We start from the raw sequence: 21,972 nt of genomic DNA, 5'->3' as shown, positions 1-21,972 counted from the left end.
GAAGGTATTGTTAATGTGGCTTTTATTTCTATTGCCTTTATATCTGTCATGTCTACAAAAGACAATGGGTGTTGTTTGAAAGCTTGCTTAGGAATTAGTTGAGGTTAGGTTAGAAACATGGTGAGTATTTTAAGCATTTACAAGTAGTGTTTTTCTTAGAGGAATCCATTCAACACTTTCCTAATTAACTTAAGGAGACACACTAAAACATTCTGGAGCCCATGTCAAGCTATATGTTCACTTTGCATACAAGGGACTTCAACTCCTCACTGGAATAATTCCTCATTTTATTGGAATAAATAAAAATAAAATAAAAGAGAAAGAAAGAAGTTCATGTTGATACTTAGTATTTGAATTTTAAAAATGTTCAAAAGAAAAACCTGTATCTGTATAATGTAATAAAATCATAAAAATTGATTCTATTTAGAGATCTAAATCAAGTTCTTTTACAAATAAACTAAATTTTCTATTTAGAAGACCTATTCCAAAATCCCAATGTCCATTTAGAATAGTATTTAGCAAACTATGCAACTAGTATACCAAATTTTTTATATACTACTCACCAGAAACAATAAGATTACCAGATCATCTAAACAAAACTACAGAATTAACTGTTTTTGACTGAAATTTCTGCTAAATTCATTATTTTCTTTCTTCAATTCTAGGTTTTGTTGAGAATGACTACTTTGTTTTATTACCAGAATATACTTGAATTATCTTCTGTTTGTGCTTACTAGAGAAAAGGTCATTTTATCTTAAACTTTTTTCCATTAATTTTGTTCTTCAATAATTTCATACATGAATAAAATGAGTTTTGATTGCTCTTTCTTCCCAGCATCATTCTTTTAAACTTGACATTCTGAGTCTGAGGAAACAGCCTGGCAGGTAAAGTGTTCGCTGTGTGAGCATTAGATCCAGTGTGTGGGTGCCCAGAACTCACTTAAGGAATTTGATGTTAGGCCAGGCATGGTGGCACATGCCTTTAGTGCCAGTGCTTGGAAAGCAGAGGCAGGAGAAGTTCGGTAAGTTCAAGGCTAGCCTGCTCTACATAGAAGCTCCAGGACAAGACTACACAGAGGGACCCTTCTGAGAGAGAGAGAGGGAGGGAGGGAAGGAGGGACAGAGAGGGAGAGAGGAGGGAAGGAGGAGAAATGGGGTATGAGGTGGTGGCATGCCTTTGTAACCCTAACAAGGAGGGAAAGGCAGGGAAGGCTCTAGGGTGGCTTCTGGGCTGTCAGTCTGGCTGAAATGACAAGATCTCCATTCAGTGACACACCCTATCTCGAAACCGTAAAGTGGAGGGTGATATAAGAAGACACCCTCCGTACCTGCCTTCTGCACACAGGAACACACACAAGCACATACACACACACAAATAAAATCCAAAACACGATACCAGTTTCCCTTTGGTTCACATCATTGATCTTTTCCTTACATAACAAATACCAAATAGATAATCATCATTTTACCCAAAACAAATCATGGATTAAGAACTCAGTAATTTTTAAACTATATTGTTTGTATTTCCTATATTTTTTAAGAACTAGGATTCCTAAAAATATAGCTGTATGGGGAAAAAGAAGAAAGCCCCTCCCCCCCCAAAAAAGGAGAGTTAAAATGCATTTTTATAGAAAAGGAAACTCAGGTCTAGTCAGTGTTTCCCCATGAGTTCTTCATAAACTTCCTCTCTCTGCCACGTTCAGTGTGAAATAAACATTAGCCGTATACATTGAAATGGTTCTTTAATATTCTTGAAAACAGCCTCCCACCTACCTTCCTCTTTGCATCCACTTCCTCCTCTATCTGCCCATCTGCTTACAGGTGTTCAGACAAACTTCAACATAACACTTCACCGAGTCTTCAGCCACACCAGGCTGGGCTGCACAAAATAGACCGAACTCCATTAATACATAACATTCCAATGATACATTTGGAATAACTTTATATTTTTAAAACATAGTTTTGATTCAGACTTATGAGCCTTTCAAAGATTTAAAAAGTGACTTTAAGTTTTCACCAGAAGGTCATGTGCTTTAGTATTTCCAGGACCATATCTATTCCAACAAGTGCACACACTTATTAATTTCTCTTTTTAAATAATGGCATATGATGGAAGATTTCCTCCTGAATCTTAACTCATAATGTAGTCTCTCAAGTAACTCATTTCAATTTATTACACATTGAAATTATTAGATATATATTCCTACTCTATTCATAAATGGTGCTTTGAACATGGTAGGAAATTAACAAACTGAAAGTACTAATTTCCTGATACTAGACTATAATCAAAACACTGTCATATGAAAATATTTTATAAATACTTTAAAACATTTTATAAATCGAAGTGCTGGGATTTATAAGTGAACCAAGTACTTGTGTCTGGGAGTTCACAAGAAAATCTGCAAGAGCAACAAATGATTTTGTCGCCTTTCCTGCCATCCTTCTCCCGACTCAGTTCTCAGAGAGGCACTAGAGAATGACACTTACTGACATTCGTTCACCGATGAAAAATAACCTCAGTGATTTAATACTTATGAAACACACATTCCAGAAAGCAATAGAAATTCACCCATGTATATGAGGGTATATTTTCATTGATATGTTGTTTAATGGTAGGATATATTTGGATTTTTTTATGTGTTTACATACTCACTTACATTTTTGTCTCATGTTTCTTTGTTTTTATACTGGTGTAGTATTTAAGAATATGACTATTCCTCAATTAGTTTAGCCAGTCTAATATAGAGTCCCAGCTTGTTTTCTATTACTTTGTGTCTTAGGTAGGGTTTCTGTTGATGTGAAGAGACACCATGACCATGGCAATTCTTATAAAGGAAAACATTTAATTGGAGTTGGCTTACAGTTCAGAAGTTCAGTCAGGAAGCATGGGGGCATGCAGGCAGCTATGGTGCTGCAGAGGTAGTTGAGAGTCCTACATCTGGATCCTCAGGTAAATCCAGACAATAAGCCACCAAGACTAACTTGAGCTTCTGAAACCTCAAAACCATCCCCAGTGACATACTTCTTCCAATAAGGCCACACCTACTCCAACAAAACAACATTTCCTAATAGTGTCATTCTCTTTGGCTTATGGGGATCATTTTTATTCAAACCAGCACTTTCCACTGCCTGACCCTCATAGGCTTGTAGCCATATCATAATGCACAAATGCATTTAGTCCAACTTCAATAGTCCCCATACTCTATGACAGTCTCAAACTTGTTTATTAGTCCAAAGTCTCTTCCAAGACTCATGGCATTCTCTTATAATCCCTATAAAATCAAAATGTAGAAGCAGATCACATACTTCCAACACATAGTGGCACAAGATATACATTACCATTCCAAAAGGGAGGAAAGAGAACATAGTGAGGAAATACTGAATCAAAGCAAGACTGAAAACCAGCTGAGCAAACTCCAAACCCTGCATCTCCATGTCTGACGTCAAAGTGCTCCTCATATCTCTAGTTTCTTTTAGCTTTCTTGACTACAATATACTTCTCTTTCTTAGGCTCGTTCCATTCCCTGTAAGCTTCTCTTCTGGGCAGGCAATCCATGACTTTGGCATCCCCAATGTTTTGAAGTCTCCAAGACAATCTAGGCTTCACTTTCACAGCTTCTCAAAATGCCTTCTCTAGGCCTCCATGCATTGACACCCCTGATGCATGCCTGGCCCCAACAGCCTTTATTAGCCCCGGAGGGAGATTCCACAACCCCTCTCTTGTATCCTTAAATCCAAAACAACTCGGCTGAAGCTGCCAAGCTCTGCTGCTGGTTGGGGCTGGACCATGGCCCGCTCTTTCAGTTACATTTTCACCAGCTTTCTGTTTTCTATGGTTTCCTTCATTGAAACTCACTCTGTGGACCAGGCTGGCCTCAAACTTAGAGATCTGACCGCCTCTGCATTCTGAGTTCTGAGATTAAAGGCATGTGCCACCACACCTGGCCCTAAGCTTTTCTTCAATTTCTTTTCACTTCTCTTTAATTACTTTTCACAAATTGGAAGTTTAGCTGGGAGGAGTCTTGTCTGAGTTCACTTATACCTTTATTTCACTTAGTTTCAGGCTTTTCTTTAATTTGTTTATACTTGTGATGCCCCTTTTCTCCTCAAATGGTACATTTTGTATTTTTTCCTTACTCAGCTTGTTCCTTTTCCTTATAAATTTTCATAAGCTTGGCCACTAATAACCAAGAATACAGTCATTACTGGGCTGTCTGGAAATTTCCTTTGCCAAATCTCCTAGTCCGTAACTCTTCAACTTAGCCTTACTCAGATTTTTTGGACAGTGGTAGAAATCAGGCACATTCTTTGCCAACATATCACAAGAACAGTCTCTAGGACACATCCTAGTATTCTTTGCCTCTGAAACCTCTTGAGCCAGGCCCCACAGTTCTAATTACTCCCCAGAACCACTGTCTTCCATGATCCTACTAGTATGGCCCATTAAGGCCCATAAATCATTAAAAGCCTTAAATCATCCCAGTGCTTTCCTTATCTAAAATCCCCAAATCCACATTCCTCCAAACAAAAGCATGGTCAAGCCTATCATAATAATGCCTCAGTCCCTGGTACCAATTTCTATCATAATTAGGGTCTTTATTGCTGTGAAGAGATACCATAGCCATGGGGACATTTTTTAACACATTTGTTTTTATTGAATTTCACATCATGCATTCCAATCCTACTCATTTTCCAATCCCTCTGTATTCTCCTTTACCCTTGTAATGTCCACTCCCCAAAGGAAAACTAAAAAAGAAATAATAAAAATAAGATTAAAAAACATACAAATAAGAATATTGATTACATTATATGATGAACATTTGTGAGTAATGCTGTTTGGACAAAAGGACAATAGCAGTTCCTAATTCCAGTAAAATGAATGAAGAGACAGAGGAATGAAGTATTTTTTATTGTGTGTTTGTTTTTTAATTAATATTCTTATTTGACCAAGGGAACTCTTATAAAGGAAAACATTTAATTGGAGCTGGCATATAGTTCAGAGGTCTAGTCAGTTATTATCGTGGCAGGGAGTGTGGCTGCAAGCAGACAGACATGCTACTGGAGAGGCAGCTGAGAGTCTGGATCTGTAGACAGCAGGAAGAGACAATGAACCACCAGGCCTGACTTGAGCTTTTGAAACCTCAAAGTCCATCCTCAGTGACATACTTCCTCCAACAAAGTCTCTTCCAAGACTCATGGCATTCTCTTATAATCCCTAGAAAATCAAAATGTAGAAGCAGATCACATACTTCAAAGCCACACCTACTCCAACAAGGCCACACCTCCTAAGAGCACTACTACCTACTCCAACGAGGCCACACCTCCTAAGAGCACTACTACCTACTCCACCGAGGCCACACCTCCTAGAGCACTACTACCTACTCCACCGAGGCCACACCTCCTAGAGCACTACTACCTTTAGGGCCATTCTTACTCAAACCACCCCACTGTAGTAAGCACTGTGACCAAAAGCATCTTGGTAAAGAAAGAATACATTTTGTTTTACTTGACTGAATCATAGTCAGTCAAAAAGGAAGTCAGGCAGAAACCTGGAGGTGAGATTTCTAGCGCAGACCATGAAGGAATTCTGTCTACTGGTTTGCTTTTCATGGTTTTCTCAGCCTGCTTTCTTATATAATTCAGGACCGCCTGCTTAGCGATGGCATTACTCATAGTGGGCTGGGACCTTCCATATCAAATCATTAACCAAAACAATTCTCCACAGCTTACCTACAGGCCAACCTGACAGGCACATTTTATTAACTGAGGTTCTGTCATCCTAAATAAACCTAGATTGTGTCAAGGTGACAAAAAAAATCTAGTACATTTGACCCCATGTCAGCTTGACATACAAACAAACATATAACTATCAAACCATAATATTTCCTTCTTTGCTTTTCCTTAAGATCATGTTAACATTGATATTATAGTATAAAATATAATATGGCTTTAAAGTCCCATAGATTTTAAAACAATTAGCACTTTAAAAGTCCAAGTTCTTTTCAAACTCAAATGTCTCTTTAAAAGTCCAACATCTCTCGCCGGGCGGTGGTGGCGCACGCCTTTAATCCCAGCACTCGGGAGGCAGAGGCAGGCAGATCTCTGTGAGTTCGAGGCCAGCCTGGGCTACCAAGTGAGTTCCAGGAAAGGCGCAAAGCTACACAGAGAAACCCTGTCTCGAAAAAAACCAAAAAAAAAAAAAAAAAAAAAAAAAAAAAAAAAAAAAAAAAAAGTCCAACATCTCTCAAATGTGTGCTCTTGTTAAAAAAAAAAAAAAGTTAAATACTTCTTACTCTAAGAGGAAAGAACCAGGGAAGAATTAAAATTAAATAAAAGCAAATACAAACTTCAATAATACAAATAGCTCTGTGTCCAGTACCTGGGATTCACTCATGATTTTCTATACTCTGAAGAGTTTGGGAATTTCCACTTCTCCAATTCTGCCATTCACAGCATGAACAGCTTGTCATATAGGCTCAGACCAACTCTACTCAATACCTTCTGCTGTCCTTGATGGCCATGCTACAATCCTGGTGTCTTCAGCATCTTGAAGTCTCCAGTAATGAGGCTACACCTTCATCAGTGGCCTCCTAATCTCTCTGTAGAGGCTCCAATCCTGTTACGTGGTACAAAGTCTCAGCTTTTCTCTATGATCCCTTCATTACTTAGGTCTCTGCTGCAAAGCACATTTTTACCAATGGCCTCTCCTGGCCTCTCACAGTGACCAGCTCAGCTGAATTCCATGACCATTTTATGCCTTCAAAATCAGGACTATGTGGAAAAAATTATACACTGCCAAGTTCAGGATCCAGCTTGAATTGCAACCTTTGTTTTCCAGGCAAAACAGCGTCTATGTGCTGATCATGAAGAACTAATTTATAGAGTATTTCATCTCAATGATCCTGGTCTCTTTCTAAACTCAGCTAATTGCTCAGCTTCAGCTAAGCAACATCAACTGTCCAAGTAAAGCAAAGGTTTCACATCAGTAGTGCTGTCTCTTCGAAATCATAGATGAGTCTTCAGGCCCTCTGGCCAGAAACCACAGGTTCGTAATTCAAATGTGTCACACAAACAGCTCTGATAGAATTTTTGAGATTGTCTCAAACTTCTCTTTGAAACTTATACGCCAGGTGTCCTTCTGTGTTGCTATCAACATTCTTATCTCCAAGACCCTACAGAACAGCCTGTTAAGTTGATTATTAATAGCTTTTCAAGCCCAATCTTCCAAAGACTTCTACAATCCTCTCCCAAACAATATGTTTGTGTCTGTGTTTGTACCCTCTCCTGGTACCAGTTTTTTCTCCATAGTTTGCTTTTTGTTGCTGTGATAAACACATTGACAAAAAAAAAAAAAAAAACACCTCAGGGAGGAAAGGGTTTATTTCACCTTCCATGTTCAGATCATAGCCTACCATGAATGATGTCAAGGTAGGAAGGTAGGAACTCAAGGCTTGGTTTTTCATGGCCTGCTCAGCTTCCTTTCTTATACAGCTCTACACCAGCTGCTCAAGAGTGGCACTGCACACAATGGTCTGGGCCCTCCACATCAATCAATCAAAATAATGACCCACTGGCTTTGCCTACAAGCCAATCTGATGCGTACATTTTCTTAGCTGAGATTCCCTCTTCCCAAATGACCCTAGTTTGTGTTAAGTCGTCAAAAAACTACCCAGCACACATGAACATATTTTTATGATTATAAACGCTGATTTAATGAGTACTGCTGCTCCATATTTAATTGGCTACAAATAAAGAAATACACAAGATCATGAGATGATGTCAGACACTTAAATGCTGGTGTGTGTCACTAAATTTCCTAAACAACGTCAACAGTAGCTTATATATCTGTATCCCGCCAACTAAAACGATTTTAATCTAATCACTATATCTATATCACCATTATCATTGTTCATATGTCTACCAGCTATACATCTACCTAATCTATATATTTCTCTCTATAGTTACCATTTCATTGATTCCCTTGACCACTGTTTAAAATGAACAAAACAACTACACTTGTCCCATCAAGACTATTTTATTGCAGACAGAAGTATGCTGATTCGTTTGGAAACTATTATAATATTTAGCAAAGGTTTAAGCACATTCTCATTTACTTAAATCAAACTGTTCACTTTTATGCTCTCCCAAAGTGCAGAGAGAAAAGGTAAGTGCTCTGTTTGACACCACTTGTAATTAATTTGTCCTCTGAGGTAGAGGTGAGTGTGGGTTAGTAGAAATTCCCTTCATGTATGTCTATTTATTATTGGAGGAAGCTAAATTCCTGTTATGTAGAGAACTTGGATAAATTGTGATTCTGAACTTGGGCTATGATAAAGTTTTCAGTACAGTAACAACTAAGTAAATGGGTTGGAAGTTATTTCATTATTCATAGTGCTTCTCAAAACTTACACAAATCTTTCTCTGTTCCAAAAGATGAACACCCTAATTACAGCATTCATTTGACCTGACCCTAAGTTTTATACTCCAAAAACATATGGACACTTTCAATGAAGCAGCCAGTAATAAAATATGAACTCTACACCAGAATCCTACTGTAAATAGGGAAACAGGGGTTCTTATTTCTCCTGCAATTTGCACCTTCATGTACTTTGTTCATGTTCACTCTGACAGTACTGCAGGCTTTGCACATGGGCTGTGAGGAGTTTATGCCCATCCTCTCAGGAAATTTTTTTTAGCAATTTTTTCTAATGTGCAGTGACTATACAGTATAGGTGATTATGGTGCACACACAAAGACACATGAATATCTCTGCATGAAGGTACACAGGGTATCAAGACCCAAGGGTTCAGGTACATTTGGTAGGCTAGTTTCAATTCTCTTCTTTCATATCACTTCAGTGTCTGCTGTGCTGCACCTGACTCCAGACATTCTTCTGCTAAACTTGTGATGTTTGCCTTACAAAACAAACAAAACACCAATTACCCATTTTTCTTTACATTGAGCTGTTTTGTTTCCTGTAAGCATTTTAACGTTTACAAGAAATTGGATGTAACTATTCTAAGTGAAAACCAGGAATTGTTGAAATAAATGACAGGAGTCCTTCTTGACTAGTTTAGATATCAGTTTTTCCTTTTCTGTGGAAGACATATGAATTCAGCTTTCTGTGTATTGAAGTAGTCTGCACCACGTTTGCCTACCGAAAGCATCCAGCCTGTGTTGTTCCTTTGAGGCAGCAGTTGTGAACGCTGTGCTTGCTGTCACTCCATTGACCATTAGTGCAGCAGGATCTGGATGGGACTACTCACTGAATACTTTGTTTCCTGACACACTAATAAAGAGATTTGAAATGATTGTTTTGAGAGGGGAGATTTTGTATCCTAAAAATCTCTTCCCTTTTTTTCTGTATAAAACTATGTAAGAGATGGCTCAGAAGTTCAGAGCAGGAACTTCTCTTGCAGAAGACCTGAGTTTGGTTTGCCCCACCCATGTCAGAGGGAGACAAACGCCTGTAACTCCAGCTTCATGAGACCTGATAGTTTCTTCTGGTATCCTTAGATTTTTGAACTCACTTACACACACCCACACACATATATACACAATTAAGCATAAAAATTAACCCTATAAGCTATGTAAAATCATCCCATTACAATCTTAATTAATATGTAAACTGTGTTGCTAGACATAAGATGAGTATGATTTTTATCAAAAAAGTAAAAATAAATTAAAAAATAATATTTGACTAGTTACTATTGTCTTTCAAATGTTCTGGCTTTGGGGACTTTTTTTCTTTTTTTTTATTATTTATTTATTTATTTATTTGGTTTTTTGAGACAGGGTTTCTCTTGTGTAGCTTTGTGCCTTTCCTGGAGCTCACTTGGTAGCCCAGGCTGGCCTCAAACTCACAGAGATCCGCCTGCCTCTGCCTCCCGAGTGCTGGGATTAAAGGCGTGTGCCACCACCACCCGGCGGACTTTTTTTTCTTGAAGAAAGAAAAAGACATAGAAAAGTAATTTTAAATTGTTGATATTTTAATGGTATGATTTAACTTTATTTTATGCCCCTACACCACCAAGTTTCACTCAGAACAGTGTGTGTGTGTGTGTGTACATTAAAATAACCCTTTTACCCTAAATGAAGATACATATTATTCCACTTGCTGTTGTACAAAATCATGACAATGTGGGTGTTTGCTACAAAGCAAAATGGTAGAATTGTTGCTGGGAGACTTAGGATTCTGACCATTTAAAAGGTGTCATCAGTTTATCTTCTGCAAAGAAGTCCATAACCATCAGTGTAATTTCAATCAGAAACATGTTCTTTCATGACATGAGCACTAGGTAAGCAGTGAGGGTGAGAGCAATGTCAGAATTTAATGTTTCTAAGTTTCCTCTAGAAAGTTTCCTCTATGCACTTTTTTATGTCATGCCATCTACAATCGCAAGTTCTGCTTAAGGAAAGGGAAGTCCTTGGCATGGTGAGGGCCACATGGGTCTGCACCAGGTCCTCTACATATGTGTTACAGCTATTAGTTTAGTATTTCTGTGGAACTTCTGACGGTGAGAACCAGTGGGTCTGTGACTCTTGTGCCTGCTCCTGAGACTTTTCCTACTCTTGGGTTGCTGTGTCCAACTTAGATATGGAAAATTTTGTTTCCTCTTATTGTGTTTTATTTTGTCATGTTTGCTTGTTATGTTTTAGAAGCCTATGCTTCTCTAGTGAGAGACAGAAAGGAGAGATCCAGAGGCGAGGAGAAAGTAGGGAGGAATTGGGAGGAGTGGAGGGAGGGGAAACTATAATCAGGATAAGCTGTATGAGAAAAGCATTTCTTTTCAATAAAACATTAAATTATAGGTGCTGGAGAAAAAGTATAACTTGCAATAAAGCTTTAGACTAACTGAAAAAAATGGAGAGAAAGCTGGTATGAGAACAATTTTGTCTTCATTCCCAAAGGCCCCTAGTGTTGGTGTTTCCAAAAGAAAGAGCATACACAGTGAGTTAAAAGTCAAACATTCAATGAAGTAAAGCTGACACTGTATATTTCGCACTTGTTGCTGGTTATCTAATATTGAAATACTGTTCATTCAGTAGCATGAACAAAGGAAAACAGTTTTCATTCTTAACTCTCAGCAATAAGATGGACCCATATATTAGGGGAATCACAACAAGAAAGTATGTAACACTTTGACCCACACTTCAATAGGGTTGCCGTCTCCAAAATGGAAAGGTACCAGAAGTTTATATATCTATTTTCATGGCCATATATAACTGATCAACCTCTTTTCTTCTTAACCACCCACTAGTTTTTATAAGTGCAAAGCATTTGACAAATCTTGAGATTCCTGGCAGGTGAAACCACAGAAGAATTAATATCCGCATACTAGTAAGCACAAACTACATTCATCAAACTGATTGACGAGAAATGACAGATAAGTTAACTGCTTTTAGGTTTAGTTATACAAAAAGCAAAGAGAACTGTCATGGTTAATCTTGACTGTCAGTTTGACAGAATTGGAAAATCAACATGGGAGCAAATCCACCGACTGGCCTATGAGGGGTTTTCTGAGAGAGATTATGGGAAAAGACCCACTTTAAATCTGAGTGGTACCATCCCATGGGTTTGTGTCCAAAATAGAATTAAAAAAAAAAAAGAAAAAGAAACAAAGCAGCAACATTCATATCCCTCTGCTTTCTGAGTAGGAATGAAAGATGGCCAACTTCTCAAACTTCTGCCACGATGATGGACTGTATCCCACCAAACTGTAAGAAAAAAACAATCCCTTGTGTCTTAGTTAGGGTTCCTATTGCTGTGAAGAGACACCAAGACTAGGGCATCTATATAGTGAGGTGAGTTTGCACCAAAGCAAGGCTGAAACCCAGCAGAGAAAATATCAACACCCATTGTCTTGAACGCAAAAGAACACATTCTACTAGCTTTTAACTTGGCTTCATGTGTATTCTCAGGAAACTGGCAGAATACAGCTAGATTTTTAGCCAAAGTGTCACAGGAACAGGCTCTTGTATAGGTGTAGATCTCTAGGGATCTTTGCTTCCTTTTAAAACCCATGAGCTGAGCCTCTACTATCCACATTTCTCTCAGACTTGCTAACTTTCAGCTCACATAAGAATGACTATTTAAGTTCTGCCTACATCACTTAGTAGGTCTTCCTGTCCAGCAAACTCTTCCACAAAATAGTGCAAAGCCTTAAAATCCACACAGCCAGGTTTATCACAGCAACAAAACCACTCCCTGTACCAAGTTGTGTTCTAGTTTCTTTTTCTGTTACTGTGGGAAAAAAGAACAGAAGAAACACTCGGGTGAAAGACAACTTGGGAGAAATGTGTTAATTTGGCTTGCACTTCCTGGTCACAATCCATCACTGAGGGAATTTAAAGCAGAGGCTCAAGGCAAGAAACATGGAGGGATGTTACTTGCTGGATTGCTTCTGGCTTACTCACTGACATGTGCTGAGCTGGCTGTTTGATACACGCCAGGACCAATTGCTTACAGAGTGGTACAGCAGACAATGGAATGAGCCATCCTATATAAATTAATAATCAAGACAATTCTTCATAGATATGCCCACAGACCAATCTGATATAAGTAACTCCTCAATTCAAATCCCAGGTAACTTTAGTCTGCATCAGTTTGACAAAGCTAAACATGACCTATGAAATGCAAATCACCAATATTGAGTGGAACTGAAGCACAGAGAGAGAAGAAATTGTCTTAATAGGTGCTCAGGAATCAATTATATAGTAAAGATATTAACAAGGTTTACTAAAGATTTTGAAGTATGAGAGGTCCACACTGAGAGTTGCATGTCAAATGGATTTCCTCTTAAAAAGTTGATCCCTGCTTCAATTTAGAAAAGTGCTGTGTGAATAGTGACAAGAACAGGACTTAAAACAGAAACAGACAAGTGAACACACACACACACACACACACACACACACACACACACACACACACACACACACTAAATCAGGAGATATTAGATACAAAGAAGCAAATGGTAACTGATTTCATGTAGGCACAGTCTATCATCTTGCTGAATTGAACCAGGCAATCATCAGGGCAGATCTGGGAATGTAGACCAAGGATTTTTAAAGTTTTGCTATCATTATGTTTAAAATTTCCAGTTAAGGAAATGAGATAGGAAAAGGTAATAATACATATATAGTTATTGACCTCTTATTGCCACACTGCTGTAATTCCTCCCCTTTCTTCAAAGACCATCCTTCTTAAAGACTGGATGACCACCTTCCCATTCAGGGTTTTATATCTGTCACCACATTCACGTTTATAAGACACCACTTTAGTAGATTGTAAAAATTTTTATTGACACCATCACCATTATTCTATAAGCTGTTTTTCATTTTTTTTTAAATTTATGAGCAGTTGCACATATAGATCCAACTCATTCTAAAGGTTCTATTGTTTTTCTGTTAAGTGAATAAAGATTCCTATATTTTGATACCTACTTTGAATGTTGTAAGATTCATTTTGCACAGACAGTTTACCATTAAGATGGTTAATATATTCAACAATGCACATGGATTTTGCTAACTTTTCCACAAAATATAAAAAGATCTAGATTATCTTTAACCCAATCCCACCAGCTGCATCCACATTACTGTGAAATACATTTGTTAACTAACGTTAGCCAGAACTTGTTTGTAAGCACACAGTTTGCTCGGCAGTGTTTCTGACTTATTCCAATCTTCTGTATTCCTTATTAAATCATTTATTTTTTGAAAAAATCAATATAAGTTTCAGCTTTTTATACTTCTACTATTTGTAATTGGGATGAGTATCGCAATTGATGATATATTACAGTTTAATTAATAGTGTTTGCTTCTTTCTTGGTGAGTCAAACAATTTTTAGCATCTATCTATCCCATGACATATGGTGGTTCACTCAGGGTCTCTAAGCAGAGCTATGTTCAAACTCTGTGAGTACAAAAGTATTCTTCCTTCATCTTTGCTCCCTGATTCTTAGCACGTTAAATCTGACAAGCGTTTCCCCCAGCACTTTGGAAACACTGTTCCATTTGTTTCTGGTGTCTATTGATGCTGCCAGTCTAACTGTCACTTCTTTGGAAGTCATTTATCTGTTCTTTCTCATAGCTTTTAAGATTAAGACATACATAGTTTTGATTTCCCCATAAGCTTTCTTTCTTTTTTTTTTTTTTTTTTTTCTGAATCTTGGAGACTATCTTGGGGTAAGTAACAGATACAATTGAAGGCTGCGACAGTCCAACAGTTCTGGAGATAGTTATATCAAAGCATGGTCTGGTGACAGTGGCAGGGTTGCTGGATGATAAAGAGCCCTGATGAGGAGGAGGGTGGTCAATAAAGAGAATGGACTATTAGTTTCATCTGGGATGGATTCAGGGACTCACATAATAGGAATATGATTTTCAAAGACAACACTTTACCTGCTTTACACATGTATTTGTGTTTTTATTCTCACTTTGTAATAAATCTTACTCAACTATCAAATCAACCTCTTACTCCAGGCCTTGCTTCTGCTCAGATCCCAAGGTTCCTCATAGTTGCACCCAAAGCATTATGGGTAGCACATTCACCAGGAAGCACCTTCATGTCCTTGAACCCAGTCCTTGTTATTTCTGGAACTAATATTAAGCTAAGAATATTTTTAAAATTTAAACTCAGAAAAACATTGTTTTAAAGATGATTTTTTTTTCTCTGTAATCAGTTATCTCCATCTATCATGCCCATCTAATTTTTGGACTGTTTAATTGTATCTTCTTTTAATAATAAGTCTCACACAAAGTCATGATCTACTGCCTATGACAAATTCAAAAACACGGAAAGCTCTCTCCTGTACTTCCTCACTGTTCTATGCTGCCCTGTGTTGGCATGTTCAGCATCTTTCTCACACACTGAGTGTACAAGGCAAATCACAAGTCAAAAGTAAACTGAAATGAAGTTTAAAGAAAACCATGTTGCAGACCACATGACCACTCATGGAAACCTTGCAATTTGTTAGAATTAAGTATAGTTAAGCACATTGCCTCTGGGCCATAGTTTGTAAGGTTAAGGACAATTACTGTTTTAGATGGAAGCTTCTTCAAACAAAATCGAATATAAGACAGATACTCGCTCCTCTTCATTTGGGTTGTTTGTGTTTGTGTTGTCTTGAGTTTGGTTCTGCAGGCAAGCTCTGTTGCCACACGCTGGTTTCCTTTGCCTTGCAGCGGATGTGCTGTGGCAGTGATCACATATGTGTACTTGAGCATGTGTGTATGTTTATGTGAACCTGCTTGCCAGTGATTACCTTGAACTCAAAACATCTGTAGATATTTTATTATTGTTCAGGATTGCAAGACTAATTTATCATACAGGACGTTTGCAAACACAAAGCCCACTAAAATAGAGAAAATGTCTTAATACTCAGAAATAAGGCTGCTGCAATGTGGGTATATGGGCAGAAGCAGGGGACCTTTCCAAATTGTTTTTGGTTCTTTTATTCTCCTAAGTACTAGTCTTGAACATTCTCTACTGCCACTTTTTTCCTATGAACATTTTTAAAAATGTTATTTGTATATAATATATGATAGATCATGCATTCTTATCCCACCATGTCAAAATATAATGACAGCCAGGATATATTAGGGAAAATTCCTTAACTACTTCCCTTTTGCTAATATCAATAGTACTAGACACAAATTATTCTATATTGTACCTTTTTCTTATCATAAAACTTTAAAGATATTCTGTCTGGTAAAAGGATGAAATAAAATCCTGAAAAAAAATGATGCCCAAACCACCATATAGCAGCTGGAAGCAGTTGTTCATTCCACTTTCTTCTTTCTGCCTTCTTATGGTTTATGATGTCCAACTTGCATGCTGCTATGAAAGCTGCTTAATCGTCTCTTCCTTTTCACGTGTATTTGCTCAACAAACCATTCACATTTCTCCTTTTGTCTTGGCATCTGCTTCTAGAGGGTCCGAATGCTTGAGAATATTATGGACCTAGGTGCTTGTGACCAATTATCATAGCCTACTTATTGGGGTCTAATGTATAGTCAAAACTACTTATATTATTATGATTATGAATATTTAACCTGCATGTGTGTGTGTGTGTGTGTGTGTGTGTGTGTGTGTGTGTGTACCATGTGTGTGCCCAGTGGCCTAGTGCCTGCAGGGGTCAGAAGAGGTCATAAGATTCCCTGGGCCTGTGGTTTCACAAGGTTGTTAGATGCTGTGTGAGTGCTGGAAATGGAAGCCAGGCCCCCTGCAAGAGCAACAAGTGCTCTTACCTGGAAGCAACCCTACAGGCCCATCAACACTACTTACCAGATTCTATTAATTGTTTTCCTGTTGTCACGACATGACTGTCACCAGCATAAACGCGAATATCAAGAAGTAAGAATGACAAAAATGAACTTCATCTTTTCAATAAAGCCCACTGCAAACTTCAGTTAGAAATTACTTTCAAGCACTAAAGAAGTTCCAAACAGATGTTCCTTGTATTGTAACTTCAAAACGACTAAGTCAGGCAGCAGGATAATGAACCGGAAACGTGTTCCAGACATGAGGGCTCAGTATCAAGAATTCTCTGGTCACTATTCATTGCCAAACTCTTAGAAGGAAAGTAAGGGGATCCCATTCACTGTACTCCCAAACTACTACCAATTCTAACAGTTTTGTGGTCAAGGAACTTCTGCTTCCTGTTGACAAAACCAGAAGGCTACAAAGTTTTGGCAATACAAAATGAGTTTGCATGTAGCCAAATTATAACCATTATAGTTCTCTGGGAGGGTAAGAACATACTTCAAATGCCTGCCCCCCTTTAAGATACATTTTGAATTACAAAGACCATCAGGAATAGTTTTATTCATAAATATGAAATATATTTCATTCACCAAATATAAAAAAGACTGGAGGGGCTACATACAATAGCAGAAACACAGAATTAGACTCAGCAGAAACATATGAATTTTCAGAATAACTCTTCGTTCAAAGCAAAGGACAAATGAAGAGACACTGAGCAGACATTTTGCTCCCCAAATCTGTTTTCAAATACATGGAAGAGCAGCAACACCCCTCTCTGGGAAATCAACTCAAGCTTGTTTACACTAAATTCTCCTTTCTATTTTATCCAAGTCCAAAGAGCCTCCAGCAGCACCCTGTTCTGTTGAGTCACCCTGGCCCAGATACTGGTCCTGGTTTCTCAGAGTACCTAAATAAGAGCTCATAACTAGCAATCGCATTCCCTCACTCTGAAGTTGTGATCATGAGCTGCTACAGTCCGTGCCCCTCCTGACTAACTGTGGAATCTCCTCAGCCATGTTTCATAGCCTGTTTAAAGACCATCTGAGGTAGGTACTCTATCTGCACAGACTGGAATATTTTTCTATAAATGTGTTATAAATATTTGTTATTCACTTATCATCAGACACAGGGATATCTGTGCTCAGCTCATTATTGGGTTCCCAGTGCCTCAAGCTCCTGGTTATTACTGGTAAATATTTGTAGCAATTAGAGTCATCAATGAGCCACTTCTGAACAAGATGCTCTAGACTATGAGGTCTTTCCAGAATGTTTATTTCCATGAAATACAAATACCGTGATTATATAGGTTGTATTATAATCGTGTTTAGAGATTTGCTCTTCAAGGGTGAGTCGGAGTTTGACCTGCAATATTAACTCAAGTTAAGAGTGGGAGCCTTGCCGCATTGCCAGTGTGGGCGCTCTGTGCCAACCTCACAGCAATTCAGTCAGAACTAACTGCACAGGAGCTCACAACCAAGTGAGTGGCACACGCCTACACCGAGCAAATGCAGAGTCATTTATTTAAAAATGAGCTTTGAGAAGTAGTTGTTCAATGTCTACTTTCATCATTCTTTTAAGTTCAAGGTAAATTCACATTCTTTTTTCTTTTTTTTCCATTCTGAAATTTCTTGAGGAGAAATATTTCTAAATAAAACTGTCATTTTCTTGAAGATGGGATTCTGTTTCTATCCCTCACTCCTCCCCTCTCTTTTCTGGTCAATTTCTGTGAGTCCAAGTCTGTTGACATAGAAGATTCAGATATTGAGAAACTAACTTTCTGTCAAAGTTTTGTCTTACAATGCTTTTAATGTTTCAAGTTGAAAAACCATGAAAAAGCTCCTTCTTTGATGACTATATTAAAATCTTATAGCTGTCAGCATGGAACAAAGGAACCTTTAAATAATGTTTTTGAAGAAGTCACTGTGAAAGTTTGATGTTCCCTTTCCTGTAAGAATAACACCTTTTTCTAAGTTACAAATCATTTTCAGTAAAGAATGTGCTGTACTAGAAATTCAAATTTAGTGAATATCCTGTTATAATTTCTGTGCAAGATTATTACATGAAAATAACCATATTAATGATAACCATAATTGGAATTCTGTACATGCCTTCCGTGCATAGCTGCTTTGTAAATTGGATATTTATACATTTGTATTTTATAATCCTCATGACAATCCTACCAGATAATATTGTTATCCCTTTTTGGCAACAGAAAACTGAGTGAGTCTCAGCTATTTTAAATGTTGCAAACATATTTATAAGTAGTAATATTGGGCTGGACTAGTTTTTGTTCTGGACCATCCTGAAGTATCCTTTTATGCTAAAAACAGACTGATTTAAAGCACGTTATCACTACACTTTAGACAACACTCAGCTGAGTCAGACTAAGTGAGTCCATCCACAGCTACAGAAAACATGATTTACCAGCATAAGGTAGAACCTTAAGCGTAGTGCTGAATGTTGTAGATGAAAGAAAAACAATCCTGAGGACAGTCTGTTTGTAAAAAAAAAGTAACCTCTGTGTTAAAACCAATCTTCCAATCATTGCAAAAGCACATACTAAAGAAAACCTTTTTGTGCGGGGTACAGGATCTGAGACCATGAAGGCAGATGGATCCTACCCTCGGCTGCACAGGGACAGGACTCCAGTGAGCATCCTGAGTCTGAACATAGCCTCTGCAACTTCCCATTTTATGACCACAATTTAAAGCCCTTGGCAGTAACTGCCAGGGAAAGCACAGTTGACGTGGTGGTGGTGATTATCCTCACTCTGAAATTTTATATTTACGGTTTGATGCTCCAAGATACTAGGTAGTGTCTCCTTTGTGTCCTAGAGAACCTGTTGATTATGTCTACGATGGAAAAATAAGGAGTACATGAGGCATTGTTAAGCCATTCCTTTCTCACATGGAAAAACTTTCTTGGTTTGTTTTACAGATTTCACCCCAGTGGTAAGAAATGGAGCTGAATGACTTCACAAGCTTAAGACACTATTTAAAGACTGAAGAGGCAAACATGAGCTGACATTTTCATAACAAAGAGAAAGATAAAAAGAAAGTAGTTACCCATTGTTTAGTCTCTGTTGGAGAACAAATACTCATAACTAAACTGTAGCTGGAATCAAAATGTAGTTTGGGATAAACAAGCTAATGGCCTCCAAGATAAATTACAGTACGCATTTTTCTGTTGTTGGTTTGTCCTGTGGAGTTCTGTGAGGAGGCAGGGTTGTGGGATTCTGTGACTCTGTACTTGTCTGTCACCACCAAGGAGGTTAGCTTTGGCTGGTGCGCTTCAGCAAGTTGTTTGAGTATCATCATTTGCTGGCTATCTGGAACTACTTCAGAATCTCACTACCAGAAATACAAAAACCAGGAAAGAAGAAGAAAGAAGAAAAAAAAAAGGAAAGAATAAGGCAAGAACCATAGCTTAGTTACTTCTCAGTTCTGGGGTTTTTGTGTCCACCCAGCTCAGGTGTTTGTTTTCACAATGGCAGTTTCCTGACTAACCTCAAATTACCCAGCATTGGGTTCCACCACAGAGTTTATCCCTGGAATGATATAGGTTCTAATCCCATATCACCTCTATAGATTTCCAAGAGGAAACTTGTTAAACATTTAACTTCTTTTCATTTATAGTAACTTCCATTCTATATTTTTTAGCTTGTTTTGATCCTTATGAAGATGTGGTTAAATCTGTGAGAAAATTTGACCAAGAAAATGTCTTTTAACAAAGAAAACAGCTTTCTTGGAATAGGCTTGGCTCACACCTCGCCGTGGCCTGGGATGGAAAGGGAGAGCTGGATAAGGTAGTGAGAGAGCAGGTAATGTGTCCACAGAGGGAGTAAGCTCCATTTCAATCAAGGATAATATCGTCACCAAAATGTTTGTTCATTCTCCAGTAGAAATGCTCGCCTGTCATTTCTTAGGACAAAACAAAATGAAAAACAACAACAATAAAAACACAAAAACAATCTTAGGCCTTATCTGTTTAGAATCTGTGGGAAAACATTCCTTAATGAATTTCTAGTGTTCAATAGTTTTCATTCACACTTCCCATTCTGATCTATAACACTGAATAACTTAATATGAAAAGCAAACACCGTGCTCACGACACAAAGAAACCTCCAGGTGTTATATTGAGAAAGACTAGACCTTAACTCTTCTGGCACACTTCACAATTGTCTCATTCCCCTGTAACTTCACAGAAAAGGAGAGAATTTTATTGTTGACCTCTCTAAAACAGGGGTCAGTAATTAAGGCGAGCACGTGCCAAACAGCCCCAGGACTTGCTTTCATTGGCATGCACACTTGTAGGCTTCTCTTGAGAGGATGATCACCAGCTGCGTTTTGCGACATGTGAGAATGCGTGGGTGGGATAACCACTTCCCCACTTATCTTCTGCTTGTCTCACTATCACTGTGCCCCACCTGGCTCGCCAGAGAACAGGTGCTACCAGCCAGGCTTACCACTTGCTTAAGGACATCAACCCTAGCTATACCCACAGGGCAGCCCTTAGTCCATCCTCAGAAAGCCATAAAAGATTATCAAATGCAAAAATCAAACAACAAACAAATGAAAGGGCACATCAATGGAGAACTTTGTACCTGTGGGGCAGTTTTTACAATCCACATGGAAGTTAGACAACTTTTCCGGAGGGCGGAGTCAAAAATAGTTTAGGTGATTTTAACCTACACTTTCTAGCTCTGAAATCTATATCAATCTTGTACTCTCAGAGCCTAGATTTTGCTAAAAGACAATGGCTGTCCATTAGGAGAAATTTCTTATTTTCCTCAGGAGGCACTATTCAAAATTGCTAATTTCCCATCATAAAAGTATTCTGTTATAAACTATTTGGAGATCTGTGAGTTAAAAGCCACCCATCGCCCGGCAGAACTTCTTGGAGCCTTTAGTGCCTGTGCATGCTGAACCCTGAAGAGTGACTTTGGGATGGATGCTGACCAATCATTCTGTGAGTTTGCTTGCCACATCTGCTATCAGCTCCTTCAGTCAGGTTCTGCTTAGTAGCATGGGCAAATGCTTCACTTGGGTTTCTCTTTCATACACATATAATAATTATAAATTATGTAAAATGATATGTTATGATATGAGAAATAAAGATTTGTCTATGATATAGGAACTTTATTGATTCTTAAATGGCTTACATGTTTGATGTTTGGATGTGATGACTATTATCTTGTTCTTATGACAGCAAGACCCATTTTAATTACAAAGTATGAATGACTATTTAAGGTCTAAAGAAAGTTTGTGTGAATACTGCTTGACCTATTGAATTTGCTATTCATAGACAATTCTTATTTACCTAAAAGGGGTGATAAATAACAGCGTAGAGGAGAGTTTAGCATGGCCTTTAAGGACCTTCCTATTTAAGAACAAATAGGATTTTGTAAATACAAAAGGCTCCTTTGAAATAATAAGACTGAAGTTGAATTTCAAAACTACCTAATTAAAATGCTTGTAGCCAATTTTATGCTTCAATTTGTTGTAGATTCAATACAATTTTTAAATGTGTTATGAGTTCTGTGGATGAAGGCAGAAATGCTCCTGACTTTCAGTGATATTTAGTGATGAACTATCATTGTTATCATTGGTCTATAGACTTTAAACCTCTTCCTAGAATATAAAGTTACTCCTACATCTGCTTCCGGTCTCTGAGTATGAGGTACCCTTCTGCTATAGCTGGGAGCTGGC

The 21,972-nt window shown here is 38.0% G+C and overlaps 1 long non-coding RNA gene across 2 annotated transcripts in view; it reads left to right on the top strand.

The window, feature by feature from the left end:
• Positions 1–19,430, top strand: part of LOC143268693 (uncharacterized) — a 92,025-nt gene extending 72,595 nt beyond the window's left edge. For both annotated transcript variants that reach the window (XR_013044797.1, XR_013044798.1), the window contains exon 3: positions 19,202–19,430. This is a non-coding gene — a long non-coding RNA (uncharacterized LOC143268693). The remainder of the gene's footprint in view (positions 1–19,201) is intronic.
• Positions 19,431–21,972: the final 2,542 nt, after the last annotated feature.

Source organism: Peromyscus maniculatus, chromosome 15 (genome assembly GCF_049852395.1).
Source record: "Peromyscus maniculatus bairdii isolate BWxNUB_F1_BW_parent chromosome 15, HU_Pman_BW_mat_3.1, whole genome shotgun sequence".
NCBI classification, from domain to species: Eukaryota; Metazoa; Chordata; class Mammalia; order Rodentia; family Cricetidae; genus Peromyscus; species Peromyscus maniculatus.
The sequence above is the reverse complement of the archived record's forward strand: the minus strand, read 5'-3'. Positions and strand labels throughout refer to the sequence as shown.